Raw genomic sequence first — 27,435 nt, forward strand, 5'->3', positions numbered from 1 at the left:
TATTTAAGGATCATGCAAAGCTCATGAAAAAACTGTCCTTCTTTGTTGCAGATTTACTCCATTTTAATGATTGGGATAATTCATTTGATCTAAAATTTACAATTGGGCCACTTGAATCTGGTAGATCATCTTCCTGTTTTTGCTCTATGTCAATTTCATCTACCATATACAATTCTTGTTCAAAAGTCTTATATTTTTTCTAATAGGTATGTAAAGTTCTGGGATCAGGGAGAAAAAAGATGAACATCTCAACAAATCTCATTTCTAAGCTGTGAATGCAGATTCTAGGAGATGCCAGAATGGTAGAAAGAGTTGAAAATTAAGAATGTGGCTGGAATTCAGTTTCCTTTCTTGTAAACACCTAGTTATAGAATTCGGTGGGACCAAAGCATTTTGACTTTAAGCAACATTTTAGGCATTTACCCTGAAAAACGTTATCTCCTCTTTTTTGTGTGTCTATATGAGATTGTTGTTGTGGTTTATTTATCTATTTTAAAAGGAACTTTTTATTTAATAAAAAAGAAAAAGACAGTGTTACAGGCTTCATTAGCGTGGTGAAATTGTTAGGGTGCAACCAAAAAAATATAGAGAGAAAAAACTCTCAGCTCTCAGTATTTAAAAGAAGAATTTAATATAGGGAATGGGTGATGGAAGAGATGAGAAGATAATCAGAGGACAGTGAGGCTATACGAAGATTGGCAATACGTGAAGTTCCCACCATTAATAGGTCAAAGGACAAAAGGAGGAGGAGATATGACGATATCCCTGTCTTGTGTTATCTCATGAAGGCTGGAGCTAGTGGGCTTGTCTGGCAGCAACTGGAGCCTTGAAAGTGATGAGAGCTACTGCCAAAGCTAAAAAGAGGGTACCTCAGCCTCTCCCTTTCTCCCTCCCGCCCTCTAGTCTGCTGTTGGTGCCTGGAGCATGGGTAATGCAGACTTCAGGGGTCAGCCTTCCTGGATGCAGAGAAGACCTGAGAAGGATGAGGGCAAACATACCCAGGACAGGCACATGGAGCTTGTGATCTAAGTTGTTTCTATACAGAGGGGCAGGTTTGCACTGAACTTTCCATATGGGTTCCTTACTGTCCTGTCCTTATCCTGTGAGACAGCGAGAGTGAGGCATGTGGCAATGACATCAGAGCTTCCACGGAGCTTAAATCAATGACAGTTGTAACACTGACCCAACATTGCATCCTACTGAACACATCCAACCACATAGAAGATGATTTATTTTCTGTAGCTTATTTTGGCAAAAAAATATATGTTGCCACTTCATTGTGCGCTTTAAAAATAGCCACAGGAAATACTTTTGAACCATATGATAAATAAAAGGTTTCCCTGGTTAAAAATATTATTTATTTCTTCTCTTAGTAGTGATTCTTCTATTCATAGTTTTACTTATTGTGACATGTGACACTATTAAGCCAATTAAAGCAAAAATACAGAGAATATTTAAATGATGCTGAGAGTTAGGAACTTGAGACTTGGATATCAGTCAAAGAAAAAAAATTCAGTTTACATTGAAGTTGTTGCACTGCTGGACAAGAAACATATATAAATCTCAATAAAAATCGAAATCTTTATGGCATATACAACAGCTCTATTAACAGTGGTATGGGATAGCCCTGCTGAAGCCTGCTCTTTTGGAAAGGATTCAATATAGACATCAATTGCATACAAGGTGCTTAATGACCTGGCCTCAAATATTTTCTGCTTGATTTCCTACCACTCCCCCACGTGCACCTTCACATTGATTAGACAGCGACACAGACTTTGAATCAAGTGACATTCTTCAATATAGGGGTGATACCTTTAAGCTTCTAAAGAAGGTTCACAGTTATTTTAGAATGGAAAAGGAAAATTTTTTTTCACTACAGAATGGCATGATACACAGTGTGTGTTGAAATATATTAACCAATTGGTTAAGAAATATTTATAGAGAAATAATATATGCAAAGCCCTTTTTGTAGGCACTGGGTGATAGAAGTAGGTCTAAGATTCTAAATGTATGTTTAAGAAGTTTATAACTTATTTGAGGAATAAGGTATGGTAAACTGCAATACATGGTAAGTGGCAAGTAAGTGGTGCAAAAAACAAAGGATTGTAGAAATTCCGTTAGATGAAAACACCGAGCTGACCATATCTTTTAGGCTTATAAATCTTCCATGGAAGATTTTGAGCTCAGATTCCTTAAGATGATGTACAAGGGGCTTCATAACCTGGTCACAAATATTTTCTGTACCACTGTCAGTCACTTCCTCACATTTACCCTACTCTGTACGAAAATTCTCATGTTATCTAAATATAACCTGCAGTATCACACTTCATAGTCCCTCAGCTTGCTGTGCCTCTGCCTCTCATGCCCACTCCAGCTCATGTCTTTGGCAAATGACTACTGACCTTTCAGGATTATTTCAAAAGTCACTTCCTTTCTGGCATGTTGCATGACCAAATCTTCATGAAGGCAGACTCAATAGCTCTGTCTTCCAGAGAACTTTGTTCATTCTACTTAATATAATGGATTGCAGTGATTTATGTATGAGTCTGTATCTCCCACCAGATTCTTATAAAGACAGAGCTTACTTGATGGTCTCTGTATGTTTTCACTTGTGGCTCTTATCACATTGCTTAGTACATAATGGATGTTCCTTACATATTTGCTTAATTGAATGGATTAAAAAGTGAGGGAGAGCTCTGTGTACAGAAGGAGTTAGAGAGGAATTTCAGAAGTGTTAACTGCAGAAGAGTGGGAAGGATGGGAAGAACTGAATTGTTGGAGTCGGAGTGAGGCAGACATGGGAGCACATGTGAACAAGCAGTGGTTACAGGAAATGAGTATTTTAGGATATTAGATAATTTTTAAAAACTAGAAAATATATTTTAAAGAAGTTTCTTGGTGAAGCTTTCACTCTGCCTCATCAGAGTAGATGAAACATAACATGAAGTTCTGCAAAGAGAATATTCTTATTAAGTGAGAACAAATGCAGAGTTAATCAGAAACAGTTGCCCATATAGAATGGCCATAATATGCTATATATAGGATGCATACACTGTACTACAAAAGGCACATGGGCATCAAAGTCATAAAACAAGAACAATCCTAATATTTACCCATTCCAATTGGGTGACTATGGGATGGTTACTTAATCAAGCTGATGTTTTCATTTTCTTTTCTGTAAAATAGGAATAATACAGCTATTTCACAAAGTTGTGAAGATTAAATGAGATTGGAGGCATGCACATAATAAAAAGAATAACTATTATTACCTTCCATTTTCTCCCTAAATATGCTCCAATTTAATTAGCAACTTGCTCACAATCAAAACATGAATCAATAACTGGAAAAAGCCCATGAATTTACTTAATTGTCTCAAAATATTAACTAAGACTTTAAGTTTGAACTGTAAATTCTCTTTGTGTTGATAATTAATTGAAGTAGGGCAGAACCAGGGCATCAAAATATTAGATAATTTAGAGGTAAGTTTATGTAGTTCAACTGAGGATCTGAACATCTCTTTGCAAATGCAATCATAGAGTAAGAGGATAGTTTTATGATTGGGTTTTCTATATTTCAAATAATCAACTTGCTATAGCTTAACTCAATAATATGTTACAATAATTATAATAATAGATTTTAGAATAGCTTTCAACCATTTTAATTTAAATGATAGACTGTGATTTTCTTATTATCTGTATTTTTAAATTTTATATAAAGATTTTATTCTTTTAGTAATGCTCTTAAACACCTGAAGGGAGAAGAGGAATAGACAACTGTGTGTGTATGTACATTAAGTGCTGGAAGAATTTTGAGAAGTATATTACCTAAGTATTTTCCTATATTTCACCTCAAGATTTCTAATTTTTACCTTCAAATAATGTATTTATTTGATAGCCATGTACCATTAATCATTAGTGAGAAACAGAATATTAAAATAATGTCTTATTCCTACTGGAAAAAACACTAATTATAACAGTGAAGACTTAGGGGGAAATCTTTCTTGAAAATAAATACTTTAAAGTTGCAATTTCTCTGAGTTTCATTCCTTTTATAATACATTTTAATCAAAACACTCCTAATGCTTACTTCTCTCCTTTGTAATAAGAATTTTCTCCAAGGCTCTGAATGATGAAATCTAAAACAGCTTTTTGAAAAGTAAACACTATGAATAATTGTTATTCATTAGGACATGGGGAATGGTAATTTAGGTAGTAAGGGTAAGGAGGCTTTGAGAAAGGATGGGAACCACCCAAGACTAAATAAGAGTTACGTAAATTTCCTTTCCCCACACATAACACTCAAAATTTCCCTGAACAATTTTAGAAGGGTAATTGCAAATCCAAGGAGAGACTGAGTTTAGTGTTCCTCCTTAAAATGCTCACCTCTCTTGATTCTGGACCAAAAAATGTAGGTAACATTGGGATGATTCAGGAAGTAGGATCAAAGATATATTAATATTACAGAGCTAAATCACTTCCAGCTGAGGACATTTCCTGGTGGATATGGCAATTATTTGGGGCTTTGCTGAATGGGTAGGGTTTTATTCAGTGGTGATAGAAATTCCAACAGAAAATAATGTGAATTCTGAGTCAATAGTCCATGGTGGGGCCTAAGATTCTGCAGTATGGAGAAGCTTTTAGGATGCTGATGCTGCTGATTTGGACCATATTTAGAATATTAAGGTAACAAGGTAGTAGCTTCTAGTTTCTGCATCATGCTGACCTCTTCCCAAGCTTGTTTCCAAATAGAAGCTGGGGAGAGCCCTTTACAATATAAATGATATATTATTTTCCTGCTTGAAACTGCCGTCTCATCATACTCATTAAGATCTAACCCTTTGGAAGCTTTTACATGATTCAGCCTCAGAAACCTCTCTAACCTATCACACTTCATTCCTCGCCAGACACAGTCCTCTTGTTTCTAGAGCATGCCTAGCAAACACCTTTCTCAAGGTTTTTGAGCTTTCTGTTGTTACTTCAGCCCCAGATATCCCAAATGCTCTTTCCTAAATATCCCCATCACTGCTTCTTCACATCCTGAGGTCTCTGTTTGCATAACAACTTCTTTAGAGATGCTTTCTCTAACAACCCTATACAAATACTACCTTTGCTATCCTCTACCACCTTATTCTATTTTATTTTTCTTCATAGAACTTATCACTACCTGACATTGTTTTCTTTATTTGTATATTTTTCTGTCTCCCAATCTCATTAGAATTTTAGCTCCCTGAGAACATAGACTTTATCTGTTTTCCCTGCTGCATTGTCAGAGCCTGGGAGAGTGCCCAGAACATTGGAGGTGCTCAACAAATAATGTTTGCTTAAAGAATGGAGAAAAGAGGGGTCTTATTTTAAAAGCAAGCTAACCAACAGGAAAAAAGCAAAAGTTCTGGTTCTGATGATGATAGGATCGATTGTATCAGATTAACATTCTCCCTCCCCAGATAAAAGTTATAAAATCTGGAAAAAAAAAAAAAAAGTGAAGGCCCAGAAAATGATCAACTGTGGGATTTGATCCTTCAATATAAGGTAACTACATTTATCCTGCTTTTCCACTGAGGGCACACCCTAGTTTGTATAGTATAGGGCAGCAGGAACTCAAGCTGAGAGCTTAAGTGTTTTTGGCTTGAATTGTCAAAGGACAGAGTTTGAGGCTGCCTAACTGGCTAAAAGATTTTCCCTGAGAAAGGAGAGAGTTACAAAGGAGATGGCCTCAAAACAGAAATAAAAACTTCCCTCAAATCCTTGACTGACTCTGTCAGTGTAAGGGAAAATCCAAGGAGCCATGGAAAGCAATAGCTCTGAAGTTAAAAAAGCTCAATATTGAGTTCAGCTGCTATCCACTACAGGGCAGACAAGAATTTGGAGCATAAATCATGACAATTTAGAAGGGCTTTGTAAACACCTTGGGTTTTCCATTGGAACACAATACTTTTAGATTAGGCCATGTCCCAGGACTTGCCCTAAGATTATGGGCAATCTAAAACAGGCCAGCTTTAACAATGTGTAAAAGCAAGCTTTCACAAATTCAAGGTGATCATCCAGTCATTTAACAGCCTGCTAAAAAAAAAAAAAAAAAAAAAAAAAAAAAAAAAAAATCAAGAGTATTCAGAGAATGAAAACAGACTCTAGAATCTCCTCACTATATCATTGACAATGCCAAGAATATAACAAAATTCAGTAAATAAGCAAAATAAAATTATTGCACAGGATCAAGAGGAAAAGCAATCCTTAGAAACAGACTAACAGTCTGATTAATTAAATGCTTAAAAATTATCAGACACCACCTTTAAAACAACTATCATAAACGTATTCAAGGACTGAAAGAAAAAGATGGTCATAGGAAGTGACCATGAAGGGAATCTCTGCATAGAAATACAAATTTAAAAATAGAATATGATGCAAATCCTGGAACTAAAAATTAAAATCTCTGAAATAAAATTTCACATGATGGGCTTAGCAGTAGACTGGAGATGGAAGAAGAAATAGTCAGTTGAACTTGAAGACAGATCAATAGAAATTAACCAATTTGAAGAAAAAAGAAAAAAGAGATTGAAAACAAGAACAGAGACTCAGAAGTGTGTAGGACAATATCAAGGGATCTAACATATGGATACTTGGAATCCCACTGAACAGAAGAGAGAAAATAGGAAAGAAAATATATATGAAAATTAATGGCTGAAATGTTCCAAATTTGGTGAAAAACATAAACTTTAGCTTTAAGAATCTCAGAGAATCCCTAATAAAATTAATAAATAGAAAACCATAACTGTACATAAAATTCTCAAAACGTTTTCAACAAATATAAAGAGAAACTCTTGAAAGTGGATAGGAGGGGGATTTTATATACAGGGAAACAAGGATCCAAAGATGAATGACTTTTCCCCCCAAATAGTGGAAGCTTTAAAGTGCTGAAATAAAATTCTCTCAATCCAGAGTTCTATCTCCAGAAATAACAGCTTTCAAAAAAGAAGACAAAATAAAGATTTTTCAAACAAATGAAGCTAGTAATTTTTTACCAGCAGAGCTGCACTACAAATAATGACAGTGGGGAGCTCAGATCTTCAGGAGGGATTGAAGAGCAAAAGAAAAGATAAGAATGTGCATGCATGTAAAAGAATATCTTTTTTCTGTCTCTTAACTTATTTAAAAGCCAAAGCCTTTTTAAATGAGAATATTATAACATTGTCTTGTGGAGTTTTTAATGTATGTAGACTTTAAATACATGGCAAAATAGCACAGAAAATGGGTGTAGATGGAATTATGCTGTTGCTAGGCTCTTGCATTTTAGGTCAAGTGGAAGAATATTAACTCTAGGTGGCCTGGGATAAATTAAAGATGCAAACGGCAATTAAACATAAATTACTAAAAAATCCATAAAGAGTTGTAGCTAAAAGCCAAAAAAAGAGACTTAAAATGGAATGCCAATAAATAATTAACCCAAAAGAAGGAAGGAAACTAGTCTGTGCATTTCACTGTATGTAAAATTTTACTTCAACAAAATATAAGGAATTATACAAAACACAATGAACAAGAATAGTCTTAGTACATCAGAATATTGGGAGCAGGTTTCAGGAATTTGTTTTATAACCTCTACCCTGATTGTGATGATTGCTCATATTCTGAAACTACCAATGCAGATCCCTTACCAACTTCCCTGTGGTTATGAAAGTACAAGACCTCTCACGAGGTTTTTTCTCCTTCAGGTAGACACTTTAGTCAAGCTTAAGGGCAGCAGGAACCTCAGCTTTGTCAGCTATAAGAAGCTGGTTATGGCCTAGTGGCCTACTGTTATTGAAATGACAGCAGTTATGAAAGGCTTGGAGAGTTAAAAAGTTTTTTATTTTCTCTTTTATTCTTACATGCTTTTTGTTAACTTTTATCTCCCCTCAATCTGTCTGCCTATAGGCATTTGATGGAGAGAGAATTATCAAAATCTGACACTTCCATTTTTACAAGAAAAGGAGGCTCGCAGGGGAATATCAATGTTCTCTGTCAATTCACACTCTTATGACCTGAGCGAGTTTGGCATTGAGGTTTTAAGGAGACAAGTTTGTGATATCTACTGTATTTATATAAAGCCAAACTAGTGAGGAAGATGGAGAACATGTTAGAAATTCTAGGGAGTCCAACGGGACCCGCACTACATCATGCGGCAAGTCATGAGAGATTTGACTTAAACCTGCAGCTATGTGTAACCTTCCATTGCATTGTGGCAAAAAAAAGTAGGCAGAAACTCTTCTGAAAACATGCTAAAGTAATTTATGTTGTTTACAATTTGTGTTGTTAATGCACGTGTGCTGGGAGACTACAAGTGCAAATCTCAGCTTGAATTAAAAAAATTGATTATTTGTAGGATATGTTGATTATAAATGATAATTTAATATAGTATAAAGACAAATCTTATAATCATTTTATAAATACTGATTTTAGACCAGTAATCTTCCAGGATGGTAGATAAAGTTCCATAATCCCAGATGTGTAATCTCATAGAAATCCTCTAGTTTAATTCAGTATCCTGATTTAAGGTTATGTCTACTTAATTTCTCCTACATCTAACTCCCTGAATTGAGATTTTTTCTTTCATTCAACATGGTCTGCGCCAGGCTATGGGGATACTATCCCAGTACTTACCTATCTCATAATCTACTGAGAGATGTACATAATTAGAGATCCCATAATGGGATATTGTGTTAATTACCACAATAGGGAAGTAGGAGCACCTAGGAAATGGCATGTCTTTCAGATTTGGGAGACCAAAGAAAACTTCTAGGGAGATGAAATCTCTAAAATGAGACTTGAAGGATGATTAGGATTAGGGAAGTAATGGGGGGAAGGAAAGAGAAGAGAAGAATGTTCCGGGTAGAAGCAAAAGCCTTGAAATAGGAGAAGGCATGGCAAATTTAGTGAACCTAAGGTAACTCCATCTACCTGAAAAACAGAGGGAGGTAGGCTGAAAAGGTTGATTAGTGAGAGAGAGGTGCTGACAAGGAAAGTAGTGGCCAGCTCATGAAAAACTTATGAGTGATATTTAGGAACTTGCAGTTTATTCCAGAGGCAATTAGAAGTCAGTAAGTGTTTTAAAAGGAGAAATGGCATGGCTAGATTTGCATTGTAGAAAGATCATTCTAGCTGTGGTGTAGAGAATGAATTAGAAGGAGAGTATGAAAGGGTGAGTTTGAAGACCAGCATAGACTCTGTTGAGTGAATCCATGTGACAAGTAATGGTAACCTGAACTGGGTTAGTAACAAGGGGGATAGGGAGAAGAGTGCAGGTTTCTGAAATATTTAAAAGTAGAATTATAGGACTTTAAGTATGAGAAGTGTCATTGGGATCTTAATTGAGTTATAAAGGATGTGAATATAAAAGGGAGCTCTTATAGAAATAACTCAAAAGAAATGAGATCTCTATGAAGTAAAAAATTGCTAATGGAAGTAACAGAGTGAGAGATCTGGAAGGGTAAGAATTTGTGCTCAAAGAGCAAGACTTTCAAGTTAAGATTTCAGATATGGAGCAGTGTCAGTGATGAGAAAACCCAGGATATGGCAATGGGAGTGTGTGACTGCAGTTGAGTAGAGATGACAGTCATTGGAGACAGAAAGCCGAGAGGCAGGAGCAGAGCCCTGGATGGATTTCCACATGTTTGTTGAAAATTGAAGCAGAGATGAAAACCAGGAGTCAGACACTGACAGCATCAGTGAATGAGAGGCAGTTATCAGGAGGTCAGTAGATGACACAGGTGAGGAATAGAGGTTAGTATGGACTAAATGGCATCATAGTTAATGAACCTGTGTATGTTACTAAGAAGAAACAGGCAGAGAAACATTTCCTTCAGTGACATTCTTGCTAACTCTCTCAGACAGAAGCATATTAGTGCAGTATTTGCTCTCCTTCTTAGTTACATATTTTACATCTGTCTACCTCAGATCTCTAGCCCTTACCCAAGTTGGCCTCTGCTGATTCACCATTCTCCCTTTGATACTGCTTCTCCTGGTTTCCTATTCGAATGTTTCCCCCATTCTAACATTTATAGCTCATTGGAAATGTGTGCAAGAATGTATGTGTGTGTTTATGTGTATAATGGTCATTCTGCCTGGACAGCTTTTGTGTCCCACTTTTGGCTCATAGAAATTGTGATCTTTTAGGTCCAAAGAGAAAAAAAATGATGACTCCTGGGCTGAATAGTCAGCTAAGTATACAAAATCAGGAATATACCATGGATATTGACAAGCACAGAGATTGTGAGTCTAGGAAGTTAGAGACTCTCCAACAACAGCACTGAGAAGATGTTCAGTCTCAACGATGGTTTCGGTAGACTGCTGTGCTTGAGGTCCCAGATTCTCAGATATTGACTATAGCCAGAATGACATCAATCTTTCTATTAACAGGGTCATGGGGGAAATGAAAGTGTGATGGAAGGGTAAAATAGGTTTTGCAGAAACAATTTTATGATGTCCTTTCATTCCCAAAGTAACTTCCATAAAAGTTACATTTCCAGATTTAAAGATTGTGATATTGTTGAGAACAAACACTGTGCTTATCATCTTTTCTTTATCTTTGGGGTTTCCTGAAATTTAATTGAAATGTTTTAGGTATATATTTTCTTTTCTGCTCGGGATTCATTGCGCTCCCTCAATCTAAGTGTTGGTGTTCTTTAACAGTTCTGGTAAATCTTTAGCCAGTACCTCTTCAAATATCTCTCTACTGTTTCTTTATGAAACTTTAAATAGCTGTATATTCCTTTTCACTCTATCTTTTACTTTTCTTATCTTCTATTTCACATTCTGGATAATTTTTTTTTCCCCTCCAGATTCACTAATTTTCCCTTCAAGTCTATAAATCTGTTGTATAATCGTTTCATTGGGTGTGTTAATCAGGATTCTCTAGGGAAACAGAACTGATGGGTTATGTGAATATTACGAGATTTCTTTATAGGAATTGTCTCATGAGACTGCGGGGGTGGGCAAGTCCAAGTTTTCTAGGGCAGGCCACAAGTTGGGAAAGCCAGTAGTTTACATTCACTGTGCTACCTCAGGGTTATATCAACTCTCCAGCCCTATGTCATAATATTGTCTGCAGGGATCTTGATCATTTCTCCCTCCCACAAGACATCACACTAGTTCATTATATTGATGATATCATGTTGATTGGACCTAGTGAGCAAGAAGTAGCAACTACTCTAGATTTGTTGGTAAGGTATTTGCATGGCAGAGGATGGGAGACAAATCCAACAAAAATACAGGGGCCTTCCACCTCAGTAAAATTTCTAGGTGCCCAGTGGTGTGGGGCCTGTCGAGTTATCCCTTCTAAGGTGAAGGATAAGCTGTTGCATCTGGCCCCTCCTACAACCAAAAAAGATGCACAATGCTTAGTTGGCCTCTTTGGGTTTTGGAGACAACATATTCCTCATTTAGGTGTGCTACTCCAGCCCATTTACCAAGTGACTAGAAAAGCTTCTAGTTTTAAGTGGGGACCAGAACAAGATGAGGCTCTGCAACAGGTCCAGGCTGCTGTACAAGCTGCTCTGCCACTTGGACCATATGATCCAGCTGACCCAATAGTGCTGGAAGTGTCAGTGGCAAATAGAGATGCTCTTTGGAGCCTTTGGCAGGCTCCTATAGGAGAAGCACAATGCAGGCCCTTAGGATTTTGGAGTAAAGCTTTACCATCCTCTGCAGATAACTACTCTCCATTTGAGAAACAGCTGTTGGCCTGCTACTGGGCCTTAGTAGGGACAGAATGCTTAACCATGGGCCACCAAGTTACCATGAGACCTGAGTTACCTATCATGAGCTGGGTGTTGTCTGACCCACCAAGCCATAAAGTTGGGCATGCACAGCAGCATTCCATCATAAAATGGAAATAGTATGTACGAGATAGAGCTCGAGCAGGTCCTGAAGGTACAAGTAAGTTACATGAGGAAGTGGCCCAAATGCCCATGGCCCCCACTCCTTCCACCTTACCTTCTCTTTCCCAGCCCATAGCTATGGCATCTTGGGGAGTTCCTTACAGTCAGTTGACTGAGGAAGAGAAAACTCGGGCCTGGTTTACAGATGGTTCTGCACGATATGCAGGCACCACCCGAAAGTGGACACCTGCAGCACTGCAGCCCCTTTCTGGGATGTCCCTGAAGGACAGTGGTGAGGGGAAATCCTCCCAGTGGGCAGAACTTCGAGCAGTGCACCTGGTTGTACACTTTGCTTGGAAGGAGAACTGGCCAGAGGTGCGTCTGTATACTGATTCCTGGGCTGTTGCTAATGGTTTGGCTGGATGGTCAGGGACTTGGAAGGAACATGATTGGAAGATTGGTGACAAAGAAGTCTGGAGAAGGGGTATGTGGATAGACCTTTCTGAGTGGGCAAACAACATGAAGATATTTGTGTCCCATGTGAATGCTCACCAGAGGGTGACTTCAGCAGAAGAAGGTTTTAATAACCAAGTGGATAAAATGACCCGTTTGGTGGATACCAATCAGCCTCTTTCCCCAGCAACTCCTGTCATTGCCTAATGGGCTCATGAACAAAGTGGTCTTGGTGGTAGGGATGGAGGTTATGCATGGGCTCGGCAACATGGACTTCCACTCACCAAGGCTGACCTGGCCACAGCCACTGCTGAGTGTCCAATCTGCCAGCAGCAGAGACCCACACTCAGTCCCCAATATGGCACCATTCCTCGGGGTGATCAGCCTGCTACCTGGTGTCAGGTTCATTACATTGGACCACTTCCACCATGGAAGGGGCAGCGATTTGTTCTTACTGGACTAGACACATACTCCGGATGTGGGTTTGCCTTCCCTGCATGACATGCTTCTGCCAAAACTATGATCCATTGACTTACAGAATGCTTTATCCACCATCATGGTATTCCATACAGCATTGCTTCTGACCAAGGAACCCACTTCACAGCAAATGAAGTGAGGGAATGGGCACATGCTCATGGAATTCTGTGGTCTTACCATGTTCCCCATCATCCAGAGGCAGCAGGGTTGATAGAACGGTGGAATGGCCTGTTGAAGACTCAATTACGGTGCCAACTAAGTGGCAATACCTTGCAGGGTTGGGGCAGTGTTCTCTAGGAGGCTGTGTATGCTCTGAATCAGTGGCCACTCTATGGTGCTGTTTCTCCCATAGCCAGGATTCATGGGTCCAGGAATCAAGGGGTGGAAACAGGAGTGGCACCACTCATGATCACTCCTAGTGATCTACTAGGTAAATTTTTGCTTCCTGTCCCTGCAAGCTTAAGCTCTGCTGGTTTACAGGTCTTGGTTCCAAAAGGAGGAGTGCTTCCACCAGGAAACACAACAATAATCCCATTGAACTGGAAATTAAGACTGCCACCTGGCCACTTTGGGCTTCTTATGCCTCTGAATCAACAGACAAGGAAGGAGATTACTATACTGGCTGGGGTGATTGATCCTGACTATCAAGGGGAAATAGCACTGCAACTACACAATGGAAGTAAAGAAGAGTTTTCCTGGAATACAGGAGATCCCCTAGGGCATCTCTTAGTACTACCATGCCCTGTGATTCAAGTGAATGGAAAACTGCAACAACCCAATACAGGCAGGACTACCAATGGCCAAGAAACTTCTGGAATGAAGGTTTGGGTCACCCCACCAGGCAAAGAACCATGGCCAGCTGAAATGCTTGCTGAGGGTAAAGGGAACATGGAATGGGTAGTGGAAGAAGGTCATGATAAATATAAACTATGGCCATGTGACCAGTTACAGAAACGAGGACTATGATGACATGAATATTTCCTCCTCGTTTTGTTATGATTATGTTTGTATTTGTCTGTAAAGCAAATATCTTTGCTTTCTTCTCTGTCTTATCCCCTTATCATATGGCATAAGCTGTAATGTTCATTTTGAAGGTATGGTTTTAGGTGATGTGTATAACTGCCAAGTTGACAAGGGGTGGACTGCGATGGTTAGGTTCATGTGTCAACTTGGCCAGGTGACCCAGCTGTTTGGTCAAGCAAACACTGGCCTAACAATTGCTGTGAGGATGTTTGAGGCTGATTAATAAACCAACAGGCTGGTTTATTAAATCATCAGTCAATTGACTGCAGCTGTGACTGATGACTCATCAAAGGGCGTGACTTCCACAATGAGAGAATGCAATTGGCTGGATTTAATCCAATTAATCAGTTGAAGACTTATAAGCAAGACAGATAGAGGACCTTCACTTCTTCTTCAGCTGCCCAGTGAAGCATTTCCTGAGGAGTTTGTCGAAGTTGCCTGTTCATTTCCTGAGAAGATCATTGAACACGTTCATCAAAGATCGCAGTTCATTTCCTGAGGAGTTCATCGAAGTTGCCAGTTCATTTCCTGAGGAGTTCATTGGACATCTTCCTTGGAGTTGACAGTTTGTTGACGGCTCTACAGAATTTGGACTCGTGCATACCCACAGTTGCGCGAGTCACTTTTATAATTTGATAATCAGAGACACCTCTCATTGATTCTGTTTCCCTAGAGAACCCTAACTAATACAGGAACTCTGATGAAGGTTTCTGCATAATTCCTCAGGAGAAGGTGGCTGGCTAAAGTAGAGAAGGAAATTTTCCTTTCTCTGTCCCTTTTAGTCCAGACTGGCAGTGGTTCTGCTGGTGTTCATACAAATTGCACAACAAAACTTATAAGTTTTGCATGTAGTTCACAGAGGTCCAAACCATCAGATAGTATGCCTTTCCACAGATAACTGGATATCCTTCCGGGATAACTGCATTTCCAATCCTGATTTCCCATGAAATGGCTGACTGGTTCCATGTTCAGTTAAACCCTTATGGAGCACTATTCTCTGGGTGCTCACTTTATGGAAACTCAGAATTTTGCAAACCATCAATTTCTGGTTTCCTTGTGCCCAGGAGGTCAGTTCTCAACTTTACCCTTTCCTTTCACATTTTACTATGAGCTACAAGGAGAAACCAGGCTGCATTTTCCACATTTAGTTTGGTAATCTCCTCAGCTAAATATCCAAGTTCATCACTCTCAAGCTCTGCCTTCTTTCTGAAATCAGAACTCAATTTTGCCAAGTTCTCTGCCACTTTTAAACAAGGATCACCTTTCCTTCTGTTTTCAATAACACATTCATCATTTCCATCTCAGGCCTCATTGGAAGTACCTTTAGTGTCAATATTCCTACCAACAGTCTCTTCAAGGCAACCTAGGCCTTTTCTATCAAGCACCTCACAATTCTTCCAGACCTATAACTAAACTGAAGTCCTGACAGGCTCCAAAAAATTAGGTACAAAGTGTGACCCATGAGGAAGTATGCTATACTTCAAAGGAACTGCATGATCTTTTCAATTTATATAGACAGCAATCAGAGGAACATGTGTGGGAATGGATATTAAGACTGTGGGATAATGGTAGAAGAACATAAAGTTGGATCCAGTTGAATTTATTGATATGGGCCCACTAAGCAGAGATTCTGGAATGAATGGTGAAGCTTGAGGGGCTAGAAAGGGCTCTGACAGTTTGTTCAGGTGGTTGACTGAAGCAGGGACCTAAAGGTAGCTGACATTGCCTGAAATCAAAATGCCAGAACTGTCCTGGTATAATGTAAATGTGAGGATCCAAAGGTTTAAAGAGATTGGAATGTTCACATGGATTTATCATGTAAGACTGGCTCATCTGCCCCAGGAATGTCCAGAGGACACACCTTTCATCAGTTCCAGAAGACAAAGCACCATTCCATAGATGACTCTCAGACCTTGAAATCTAATGGAACTTCAGAATAGTCTGGGACCCATGACTCCTGTTTCCCTTCCAATTTCTCCCCATGGCAATGGGAATGTTTATCCTATGTCAGTCCTTCCATTGTATATTGGAAGCAGATAACTTGTTCTCTAGTTTTCACAGGTCCACAGACTGAGGGGAATTACACCCCAGGAGATACCACATCCATAGCTGATTTTGATGAACCTTTGTACTAAGCATTGTTTCTGAAAGAACTTAACACTTTTGGGTAATTGTGATGGAATAAATGTGCTTTGCATATAGAAAGAACATGTCTTTTGGGGGTCCATATGCTGGAATATGGTGGTTTGAAGTTGTGTGTACCTCAGAAAAACATGTTGTTATATTTAATCCATTCTTGTGGGTATGGACCCATCGTAATTAGAACCTTTTGATGAGGCTACTTCAGTTAAACTATGGCCCAGCTCAATCAGAATGGGTCTTAATCTTATTACTGGAGTTCTTTATAAGCGGAATGAAATTCAGACACAGAGAGAAATCCAGAGAAGAAGCTGAAGTTTAATGGAAACTGTAAGAGAATAGAGAGGCCAGGACAGGCCACCATGTGCCTGCCATGTAACAAGCTAAGGACCAAAGATCACCAGCAGCCAGCACTAGAGTACTGCAGTCTTAGGGAAGAAATCATCACTTTGATGATGTCTTGATTTGGACTTTTTCCCAGCCACAAAGTGCGAGCAAATAAATTCCCATTGTGTAACCTCTCATTTCATGGTATTTGTTTGAGCAACCAAGAAAACTAAAACATTAGGTTTCTAAACTTCAGTGTTTATCTTTTCAATTTCTTAAAAAGTTCTATTTTTTCTAATTAAAGCTGGGACTACTTTAAATAAAAATTTCCACTTGAGCTTTCTTCAGACCACAACAATGATGATAATTCTAACTAGAGACCCATATGAAAACCTGCTACTGGTTATAAATACTCATAGGCAGCATCAATTTCAAGACAGACTGTTTCTTTGTTACCCTCTTCTAAGGAGGGGATTTATTTCTCATTCACCTTTACTCTGAGGGTTTAGCATTTTGGATCCATGCTGTATTCAGGCTTTAGACTTTACCTCCTGCCTCCTTCCTCTCCAGCTCCATCGTAGGATTGTTAGAAACCACTGAGACTAAAGCTAATTTTGTCAGTTATCTCCCAAAGTTCTTGCTTTCACTCCAGGTTTGGACTTTTTATTCCTCAATTTTGTGCCAGATCAGCTAGGCATTTTTAAAGATTTTTTTATGCCATATCCAGTATTTTTGTTGTTTCCAGGGTATCTAATCTGGCATTCTGCTAGAAAGAGAGATCTACAACTTGAAAGCCTTTGAGTTTGCTCATGAAGCAGGAGGAAGTCAACTTCCGAGAGAGGAAAGATGCAAGAACTTCCTGAGAACAACTGGTAAAAGTTACTGGGGGTGAGGGGGCAAAGAGCATCACCTAAGCCACTGGAGTCATGCAGGATAAGGTGTGAATCTTGTCTCCGATGAGCATGATCAGGAACTAAGACAATGGCAGCAAAGAGAATGCTGGCTTGTATTAAAGAAGGATGATGTGTGCCTGACAGTACAAGTGCATTTTATATGAAAATGGTGAAAAAAATTGCTTCTCATCAACCATAGACTGGGGGGTTCTGCCCTCGAATATATAAATGGAATGCATTTTATATGATTAAATAAATTATCCTTTTATTAAAAACCAGAAAAATATGCCTAGCATAATTAATAGGAAAGAAAATGATAAATTTGAATCTTGTCTATGAATTCAATGTTTATTCCTTTCAATTCCTCAGAAAGGAAAGAGAACTCTAAAAGCAAAACAACTAGAGTAGAAATTAAACTTATCATTGTAATTAAAGTAAAATGAGAGCATGGCTTGTCTTTATGGGAAAAAGGAAAAGAAGTGAGTGGGTGAGGTTAGGAAGGACAGAGTGAGGACTTAAGGATGGAAAAGAACTGTCAGGCAATATTATGAGCAAAAAGAAAACAAAAGAATAAGTGTCAGAAAAAGTAAAAGGGGAGAAAGAATGGGAGAAATTCACACAATAGACATGCAAGAAGGGCTGAGAGATTACCTGGAGAATAAAACTAAATTGACTAAAGAAATATATAGAGATGAGGAACAGAAAATTAAAGAAGGGAAAGTGTTCAAAGGAGAGACGAGAGACAGAAATGCTGAGAAAGGAAAGGAAGGACAATCAGCAAGTATCTTTGCATTAGCTGTGAGGATATAGAAGTAGGTGTCCAGAGAAACATTATTTCCGGACTTTGGGGACATTATCCACAGGAAACATAAGTGTTTAAGGTATTTCCTTTCTTAGCAGTATAGAACAAAATGGATGGAAAGGAAGAGAATGCCCTTCTGTGGGCAGTGAAATGGTCTTTTGTAAATAACAATATTTGCTTAGAATTTTTTTAGTTTTTATAGGGCTTGATTTCCTCCTTAAAATTCTTGATAAAATAATCCTTCAAATAACATTAATTTGAATAAACAGCTGAAGGAAAAAATATTTTTCCTGTTTTCCAGAGAGTCAGCAAACAGGTATTGAGGACCCTCTGTATTTAGATCCCTATTAGGTCTCATGAGATTTTAGTCCAATTTTCTGAAACAATAATTGAAAGCCAGGCAGAGAAACATTAGAAACATCCGTTTGAAAGCAAATAAAACTTCTGATTTACAATCTATTTCTTTCAATAGTACAATTTTATGTATATAACAATACTTGGAGATACAGTCTGGGGTTGCAAATATGCAAAAAATAAATACTTGGAGGATTTCCCACATACATTGGTTAGTTTTGAAAGACTTAAATTTTACTCCATTAAAAATGTATAAAGACCACCCTCCTTAAAAGGGACTTAGGTTGAAGATGGCAACATCACCACATGTCTAACTCTGTGCAGATTGCAATTAAAATAACTAATGGATATAAATAATAAAAAAGAAATAATATACCCTTAACTATTGCAGTAAATATAGAACAAATCTAGCCATTCACAGAAACATTAAGAGATTTGTACTCTGTGTGTAGCAAGTAGAAGCAGAGTGAAGGAAAGGCAAGCCTAAGTTGCCACCCATAGCAAGCAAAACTGGGAAGAAGTGGAAGAGAGCTCAAAGAAACCCTTAGTGCTCACCAGCTGGGGAGTCAGGCACCATGCATGGTGCCAAACACACATAAATGTGGAACATAAGCCACACAGACTTAACAGGGTCCTGGCTGACCACACCCACAAAAAATGGTGGGCCTAGCCTGGGGAATTTCTGGTTGCCAATTGCAACTCTTCAGAGAAAAAGTGTCACCCTCCTCACTTCCTCCAGTCTGTTGGATCTCATATCTGGCCAAATAAATGTATAGCCTAAATTTATCCCTTTTCTCCTCCCCTGAGCCCAAAAGATTCAGACAAAGATCTACACCAATGTCTGATAGATTCCCATTTCAAGCATAGACCTTCCTTTATAAGATGGAGTAAACAAGCCAAAAGGTTGATATCAGCCTTATAAAAAGACAATACAATTCACAACAAATAATTTTTTTCTTAAGAACGCAACAAAAATTAGGAAGTTTTAGAAAATTACTTTTCCATTTCTTTCAATAAATATGTGCATTGGTTATAATTAGGAATAATACACAGAACATTTCCATTTTTGCAGCCAAATGATGCCTATTCAAAATCATCTAACACATCTCTGTATTAGCTCTGTCCCCTCTTGTGATCACAAATATAACGGCGTTTGGAATCTACGCATGAGATTCAAATCTTATCTCTTTAAATTACATCAGCTGTAGGTAGCTTCTCCAAAATATTGCTTAGTATTTTCATCTATAAAAAATTGGGGGGAAAGGTATTATATGTTTGGAGCAGATAATATGAGAATGAAATGGTGTAACCTTAAAAATTCCTATCTCATGGGAGATAATAAATGCACTTTAGTTTCTCTTCCTTCATCTGTCTGTCTCCCTTCTTTCTATAGCTTCTCTCCAATTACTATTTCATTTTTCTTCCCTTCATTACCACTTTTCTTTAATATATATCCTACCTTTGTCATTCTGCATTTTCTTATATCCAGTCCATTCTCCCCTTTATAACTTGCTCCTGCTGTCTCACTGAAGCCCTGTCATTAGTTAAATTAATCTCTGCCCAGATCTTCATCAAATCCACTTAACTTCTTTTTAGTTATCCTCTTTTGACTTTCCATTCTCTCTCACATTGAAAACTAGTATTTCTCCTTCTGGAACTCTTTCTTGACATGACATTCATTAACCAGGAAGTGAACCCAGGAAGTAGCAAAGGATTGTGGAAGAAAGCATACTTGTTACTAAAATTATTTAGTCTGAAAAGCACAGTGTAGTGGTTAAGAGCATGAGGTCAGGAACCAGACCTAGTGGAAAACATAGCTCCCCTACTCCCTGGAATTGTAAGCTTGGGCAAGTTATTTAATTCCCTTGGCCTCAAGTTTCCTTCAATTTCCTTAAAATCCTGATGTTTAAAGGGGATAATGAGCATAATACAACTAGCACAGTGCCTAATACATAATAGTAGCTAACATTTATGAACCACCAGTAAGTGTTAATTCATGTTAATTTGGAGATTTTTCAAATAAGTGATGGGAATTAAATAAGAGCATAGGTGAATGACATTACTTTGTGTTTATCTTTTCATCACATACTTCCTCGTAACAATTCTGTCCTTTTATTCAGAACCTTATAAAATTCCCAACACAAATTATGTACTTTTTGGGGTTGAAATTCAGAAACTATTTTCAAATATTTATGAATAGAGAAGAGAAATGGCCATTTAATATAATCATTTCAATTTTGAAGACATATCTAAAAACTATTTGCTAAAATGAAAAATATAATATTGCCTTGTGGATGGAAGTGGCAGGTGGGTTTTGAGTAAAAGAGCATTTTCTTACTTCCAGAATTTGGAATATTTATATTTCACATTTAACATGTTATCAACAAGTGAAAAAATATCTAGCAAGTGTTAATCAAAACTGTCTTGGCCTTCAATATTTCCATATGGAAGGCAGATCTTTCTGTGATCTATGTAATTTTCATGACAAAGCTAAAGCTTTAAATTTTAATATTTGGCATTCGTAAATTTGTCAAAATGCAAGTCACACATAACCATGCTATTTGCATGTTGGTTAACTGCTGCAGTATCCTCTGTAACAAATCTCAGATTGGAAATGAAAATAAATAACAACTAAACAGATTAATATTAGTTCCAAAATTTCATGTGAATTATTGTTTTTCCAAAGAAAATCTATAGTCAAGGTGCAAATTATATTTTTGTTTATATATGCAATCTGTAGTCAATGTTGTAATTCTGAATGTTTTTATACATAAAACTTGGATTTACAAATCAAGGGCTATAAATATAGAAAAGATCTAGTCAAATTAACCTGCAAACTTTATTCATTAACTTGATCAAATGAAACAGTTATGGCTGCCGGAGGCAGTTAACGAACACACCTTAGCAATCACACACACACACACACACACACACACACACACACACACACACACACACACACACACACACACACACACACACACACACACACACACACACACACACACACACGCATTACCTACTGCAAGGCAGACGAGGGCGCTCTTCCCCACAGTATTGCAAACTAATCTTCCAGAAGGAAACGAGGCAGGAAAGCCAGCCCACTCGGAGAAAACACCCCACACGTATGTGCAGCATCATGGTAATGCTGTGTTTGGAGACTGTGAGAAGCATAATTGGACCCTTAAGTGCTGGGGCGGAGGAGCACCTTTCTCGATCCTGTTGAGGTTTTCAGAGATTCCAAATGTTTTGGGAGGAATTCTAAAGTTACAGTGTCCGCTCAGAACTTTAAAAAGAGGGCGTGAAAGGGATGGGGAGGAGCGGGTGCTCGCTTCAGCAGCACATATACTAAAATTGGAACGATATAGAGAAGATTAGCGTGAACCTTGCAGGATGATACAAATTCGTGGAAAGGAATACTTTCAACCCAGTAAACCCATCCAATTGTATGCTCAGGCTACAATCCCAAACACCAAGTGTGCTGGGATCAAACTAAATACTTAAGGTGAGTGCTTCTGACCAGCTTTTCCCTGGCTATTTAATTTGCTGGGCTGTGCTAGCCTTTACTCCTGGCTGTTTCTAGGAGGTGGAGGACACCGCACTTCTGAATATACACCAGACTTTGGATTCCGGATTCCTTCCCTCACATATCTTTTAAGAGTTCTGAAATAAAAAAAACTTTATGATCTTTGGAGCTTTCAAATACCTCTGCCCGCTAAAGAATGGTTTGACTGTATATTTGGGGAACTCAGAATCTTCCTCATTCTTTTCTATTCTGCTCTAATTTAAACCATGGCTGTCATGAGCCTCGTGTTTACTGAAAGTATAATCTATAAGCATGGAGCATTTGTTCATTGTAGGTAACAAGAGTGAATATTGCATACTTCCTCTTCATGCAGAGTGACTTACTGATAACATTTAGGTTTATTTTTAACAGAACTGTTTTCTTTAATCCTGTTCTTCTTAGTTTGATATTTTTATACATTGTGGACACATTGAGGTGCTCATGTTGTCATCCCAGTGACTGTCAGTTAATGCCAAAAGTGAAACCATTATGTTATTGCTTTTAGCAAGTTTCAACAATGGCCTAAAAATAAAAACAGCATCAACACTGAATTGTGACAGGATGAATTAAGTGACTCATATTAGATTTGATTCTTCTCAGAAATAAAGAGAAACTTCTTCCGTAAACAATTATCATTTTGAAATACCATATTTTAATAGGTTTCTAACATTCACAAAATCATTGAAGGGGCATGCATATTTTCAGGGAAAAGTAAGAAAAATGGAACCCAAATGTCATTTCATTGGAAAATTGAAATCTAGATATTCTTCTACTGGAGTTTTCAGCTAGGACACAATTTTGAGCCCTAGAGGAAAAGACAGTAGAGTGGGGATACCTGGATCCTGGGTCCACCACTAATTAGTCGTATTATTGCAATGCTTACTTTGTACTCTGAGTCTCAGCTACAGAACTGCCACATGTGCTGGACAAGGCATAACAGATGTATAAACCATTGAAAGAGAAAAAATCATTCACAGTTATAAGATATTTATTAGAAAAATGAAAGCATATGGTTGGTATCTATTTATATCATTTATATAAACACACATTGTAAGACAAGGCAGTACAGTACAGTGAAATAGGAAGTAAAGGATAAGAAAGGGAAGGACAAACACAGTTTGTGGGTGATAGATCAATAATGATTCTCTTCCATTTTTCCCACAGCAAAGTTACTTCCAATTTTCTTGAGTTGAAAGGAAACAAATTGTGTAAGAAATGTTTCTGCCCCATGGAAATCTTTGTATTTTTAGGAGCATGGAAATCTTTTTTGTTTTCATTTCCAAACTGAATGAAGAATATTAATTACTTAAGTCAGAATGTCAAGGTTGATTTTCTCAGATAGTGACATAAAATTTTACCAAGGTTTTTTTTTTTTTTTGTCTAGTGTCTTTTCAAGTTTAACATGCCACAGATTTGCCTACAGCCCATACAACTTCTAACAACTGGCCCGTTTATTTCTTGAGGCCATAGACACGGCTAATGTCTCCTCCTTGTCCTTCTCTTCCCAATCCTCGTCCTTCCCGTCACCCTTGCCCACCATCTGTCTTTCCGCAGGCCCACACTGTTCTTCCTTGGGCAGATGTCCCTTGATCCATTTATCTCCCCTATTGTCTTTATTTGCTTTTTGTTTTTTTCTCTCCCATTCATACTCTGTGCTGGTTTGAATGTATTATGTCCCCCAGAAAAAGCCATGTTCTTTGATGCAATCTTGTGGGGCAGACATAACAGTGGGGATTGGGTTGGAATGTTTGGATTGGGTTGTTTGCATGGAGATGTGCCCCACCCAACTGTAGATGATAACTGATGGGATATTTCCATGGAGGCATGGCCCCACCCATTCGGGGTGGGCCTTGATCAGTGGAGCCATATAAACGTGCTGACTCAGGGAGATGGAACTGAGTGCAGCTGTGAGTGATGTTTTGAAGAGGAGCAAGCTTGCTAGAGAGGAATGTCCTGGGAGAAAGCCATTTTGAAACCAGAACTTTGGAGCAGACACCAGCCACGTGCCTTCCCAGCTAACAGAGGTTTTCCGGACGCCATTTGCCATCCTCTGGTGAAGGTACCTGATTACTGATGTGTTACCTTGGACACTTTATGGCCTTAAGACTAACTGTATAGCCAAATAAACCCCCTTTTTATAAAAGCCAATCCATCTCTGGTGTTTTGCATTCTGCAGCATTAGCAAACTAGAACATACTCCATTTTTCTCCCTCTCATTTCCCCTGTCTCTTTTCTTCCTCCTTCTTCATTGACAGCAGTATGAAATGGACCTGTAGTTTAAAAATATTTGGTACATTAAATTATAAAGTTTTGCATTTCTTATTCTAATTTCAGAATAGGATAAATGTATTTGTTTCTATGTCTCTTCAGCAACCACAGTCAAATGAGAGTAGTTAGAATAAAGATACGTGTGATGTGTGGTGCCTGCACAGGTGGGTATGCAGGTGTGTTTTTGGTGAGTTAGCTGCTCAGATCATTGCAGTAGTCAGTGAAGACAACAGTGTCAGCTTCTTCTGTTCGCCCTTCCAGAGTCACATTTCACCCTTCTCTCCCCTGTTTTCTACCCCTTGAAATTAATCTGCATGAAATCCATCAACAACAGCCTTCAAGGTGGGGTTTGGCAAGTGGGGAGCCCTGGGAGGATATAGGAGGAAGGTCCCTGCTCTATTCAGGTTGACTCCCCCTTTCTTTATGAGTTCTGGTAACCTCTACTTCCCTTTGTCCCTTCAGCTTGGGTTCTTCCACTATCCGATTTACTTCCTGTGCCAGTTTGTATCTATTATGTCCCCCAGAATAAGCCATATTCTTTGATGCAATCTTGTGGGGGCAGATGTGTTAGTGTTGATTAGATTGTAATTCTTTGAGTGTTTCCATGGAGAAGCACCCCACCCAACTGTAGGTGATAACTCTGATTAGATAATTTCCATGGAGGTGTGGCCCCACCCATTCAGCATGGGCCTTAATTATTTACTAGAGCACTATATAAACTCAGACAGAAGGAGTGAGCTTGCTACAGCCACAAGGAACACTTGGACGAACACACAGAGAACTGAGAGTGACATTTTGAGGAGGAGCTGCAGCTAGGAGAGGACAAAACTCCCCAAGAGCAACATTTTGCAGAATGCCATTGTGAAACGTAACCTGGGGGCAAGCAGACACCAGTCACCAGCATTCTGAGCTAACAGAGGTTTTCTGGACACCAATGGCCATCCTTCAGTGAAGGTATCCCTTACCTTGGACTCTTTATGGCCTCAAGACTGTAACTTCGTAACCAAATAAACCTCCTTCATAGAAGCCAATCCATTCCTGGTGTTTTACGAAAAGGCAGCATTAGCAAACTGGAACACTTCCCCAATACCCCATCTATAACATTCTAATTACATCCTTTATAAACACTCTCCTTAAATTATCCTGTGTGAGTGTGTCATTCACTTCCTATTGGAAACCTGGTTGTTACAATATTCAATTATTTATTCATTTGTTCAGCAAATATTTCTTCAGCGTCCACTGAGTGCCAGACATGGAACTAGGTCTCGGGACTATGGATGGTGGTCAAAAACCAGTCATAGTCCCTGACCTCATAGAGATTATAATTTAGTGTGGAAATATTTCTCCACCTTTGTAGGTGACCATAGCTGACAGAATTTACCATGTTTTCATTAGATATTTGAGATCTTATAACTCAAACAACGTAAATGTCACCCTTCAAGCTTTGCAAGCAATTGCTTTTTCTCCTTAGAGAAACTTCCTAATACACATTCTGCCCAAGGGCATGTGGGAGTAGCAGGTGCAGGCATTTCCTGACAGGAGCATACTAATTAGCTGTCAATAAATTCCACCTGGCTAGAGGCACCTGCTGGAGGCAGATTTCCAGTGCTCTAAAAGCCTTTCCCAGACAGGCTCATCCAAATATGTGTAAACAACATCTTACAGGCCTTGGACAGCACTTTGTCTTGGAGGAATATTTTGTTTGACTTACCTTGCAGGAGGTTCATTTCATTTCATTTCATTTTATTTCATTTCATTTCAAGGTACGAAAACCTAATCAAATGTCACAATCAGAAAAAAAAATCAAGGAGAATGTTTCTGTTTTTTTGTTTTTTTAATTCAGAGAGGCTTACCATATTTAAGTTGTGGCTTTAAAAATCATCCTACTTGCAGCCTGCAGGATGAATCTATCAGGATTGCTCCTCAAGGTTTCTTTCTGTTGTTGTTCAGTCTAGTAAATGCTTTTTTATAGTCATAACAAGAAAAGGCTTCCTTCAGATTTTTAGTCTTAGCTAGAGATCCCTAATGTGCAATGCTGTGGAGAGAAAAATAATTTGAAAATTCTAACCGGTTATTGAAGAGGAGGAGGGGAGGAGGATAACAGCAACTCCTTCCTCCCTTTCTTCCTCCTCCTCCTCCCCCCCTTCTCTCTCTCTCTCTCTCTCTCTCTCTCTCTCAGTTCTGGTACAGTATTAAAAAGAAGAAATCCTCAGATATGGGAAATTATAACTTCAAGTTTCTCCTGGCAGAATGGGAAAGTTTCTGTTACTAGCATCTAAAAAAACACAAAGAAACAACCATAGGAAATAAAGATATTTAACACTCAGCTCTTTTAAAAAATCTTGATGCCCAGACCACAAATAAAATCATTCAGTTAGAATCTCTGGGTGTGTGAAGCAGGTACTGAAATGTTTTAAAGCTCCCTAGGTAATTCCAATATGTAAGCAAGATTGAGAGGCACAGTCTTGGATGGAGAATAACTAAATTTGCTTTATTTGTTACTTTTACATCTACTTCAAGAATCAGATATTTATAATATTATAAGATAAATGATAAAGGGGGAACATAGATAAAGAAAAGCATTAGAAAATATTTAAGGACATATAATTTACATGAGAAACTGGAGAATTTTCGGTCCTAAGCTTCCATACCTTCATGTAAAACAGAAATTTATGAATTACATGAATTTCATTGGCTAACAGAAGGAAAATGTGTTTCTCATTATTGAGGTATTGAATGCCCTGCCATTCTCTATTTGTATGTTGTCTTTTGACCCTTTTCTCATTCTGGTCCCTCTGTTTAGAATATTCTCCCTCATCATCTGGCAATTCCTGGTTTCCCTGATTCATCCTTCAAAGCTAGTTCAAATGCCTCCTCTCCTGTAAAGCAATTATCTATGCTCTCCTCTTCCTAGTTTAAATTATCCCTCCTTATTCTGTATTCCCTTAATAACTATGATTTCTTAAATGTCAATTATATGCCACAATTTTGCTTCTGATTTTATAAGTATTATCTCTAATTCTGACAACTCTTTATCACCCTTATTTTACAGAAGAGAAAGCCATGGCTCAGAGAGACCAAGTAATTTATCTATGTTCACCCTGCAAATGCTCTCCTGCCTCAGGGCCTTTGCACTTGCACTTTGGACTCTTTCTTCTGCTTGAGATGCTATGCCTCCATATCTTGGCCTGGCAGACTTTTTATTTCCAGTCAGCTTTCCATTTAAAAGTCACCTCTTTAAAGAAGTCTTCCCTGATCACCCCACTATATCATATTTGCCCATTTC

The 27,435-nt window shown here is 38.4% G+C and overlaps 1 non-coding gene across 1 annotated transcript; it reads left to right on the plus strand.

The window, feature by feature from the left end:
- The first annotated feature begins 21,640 nt into the window (after positions 1-21,640).
- On the plus strand, positions 21,641-21,742 carry LOC119535592. Its single transcript, XR_005217214.1, has one exon. It is a non-coding gene; the product is annotated as a U6 spliceosomal RNA (small nuclear RNA).
- The last annotated feature ends 5,693 nt before the right edge of the window (positions 21,743-27,435 follow it).

This window comes from Choloepus didactylus, chromosome 5 (genome assembly GCF_015220235.1).
Source record: "Choloepus didactylus isolate mChoDid1 chromosome 5, mChoDid1.pri, whole genome shotgun sequence".
Taxonomy (NCBI): domain Eukaryota; kingdom Metazoa; phylum Chordata; class Mammalia; order Pilosa; family Megalonychidae; genus Choloepus; species Choloepus didactylus.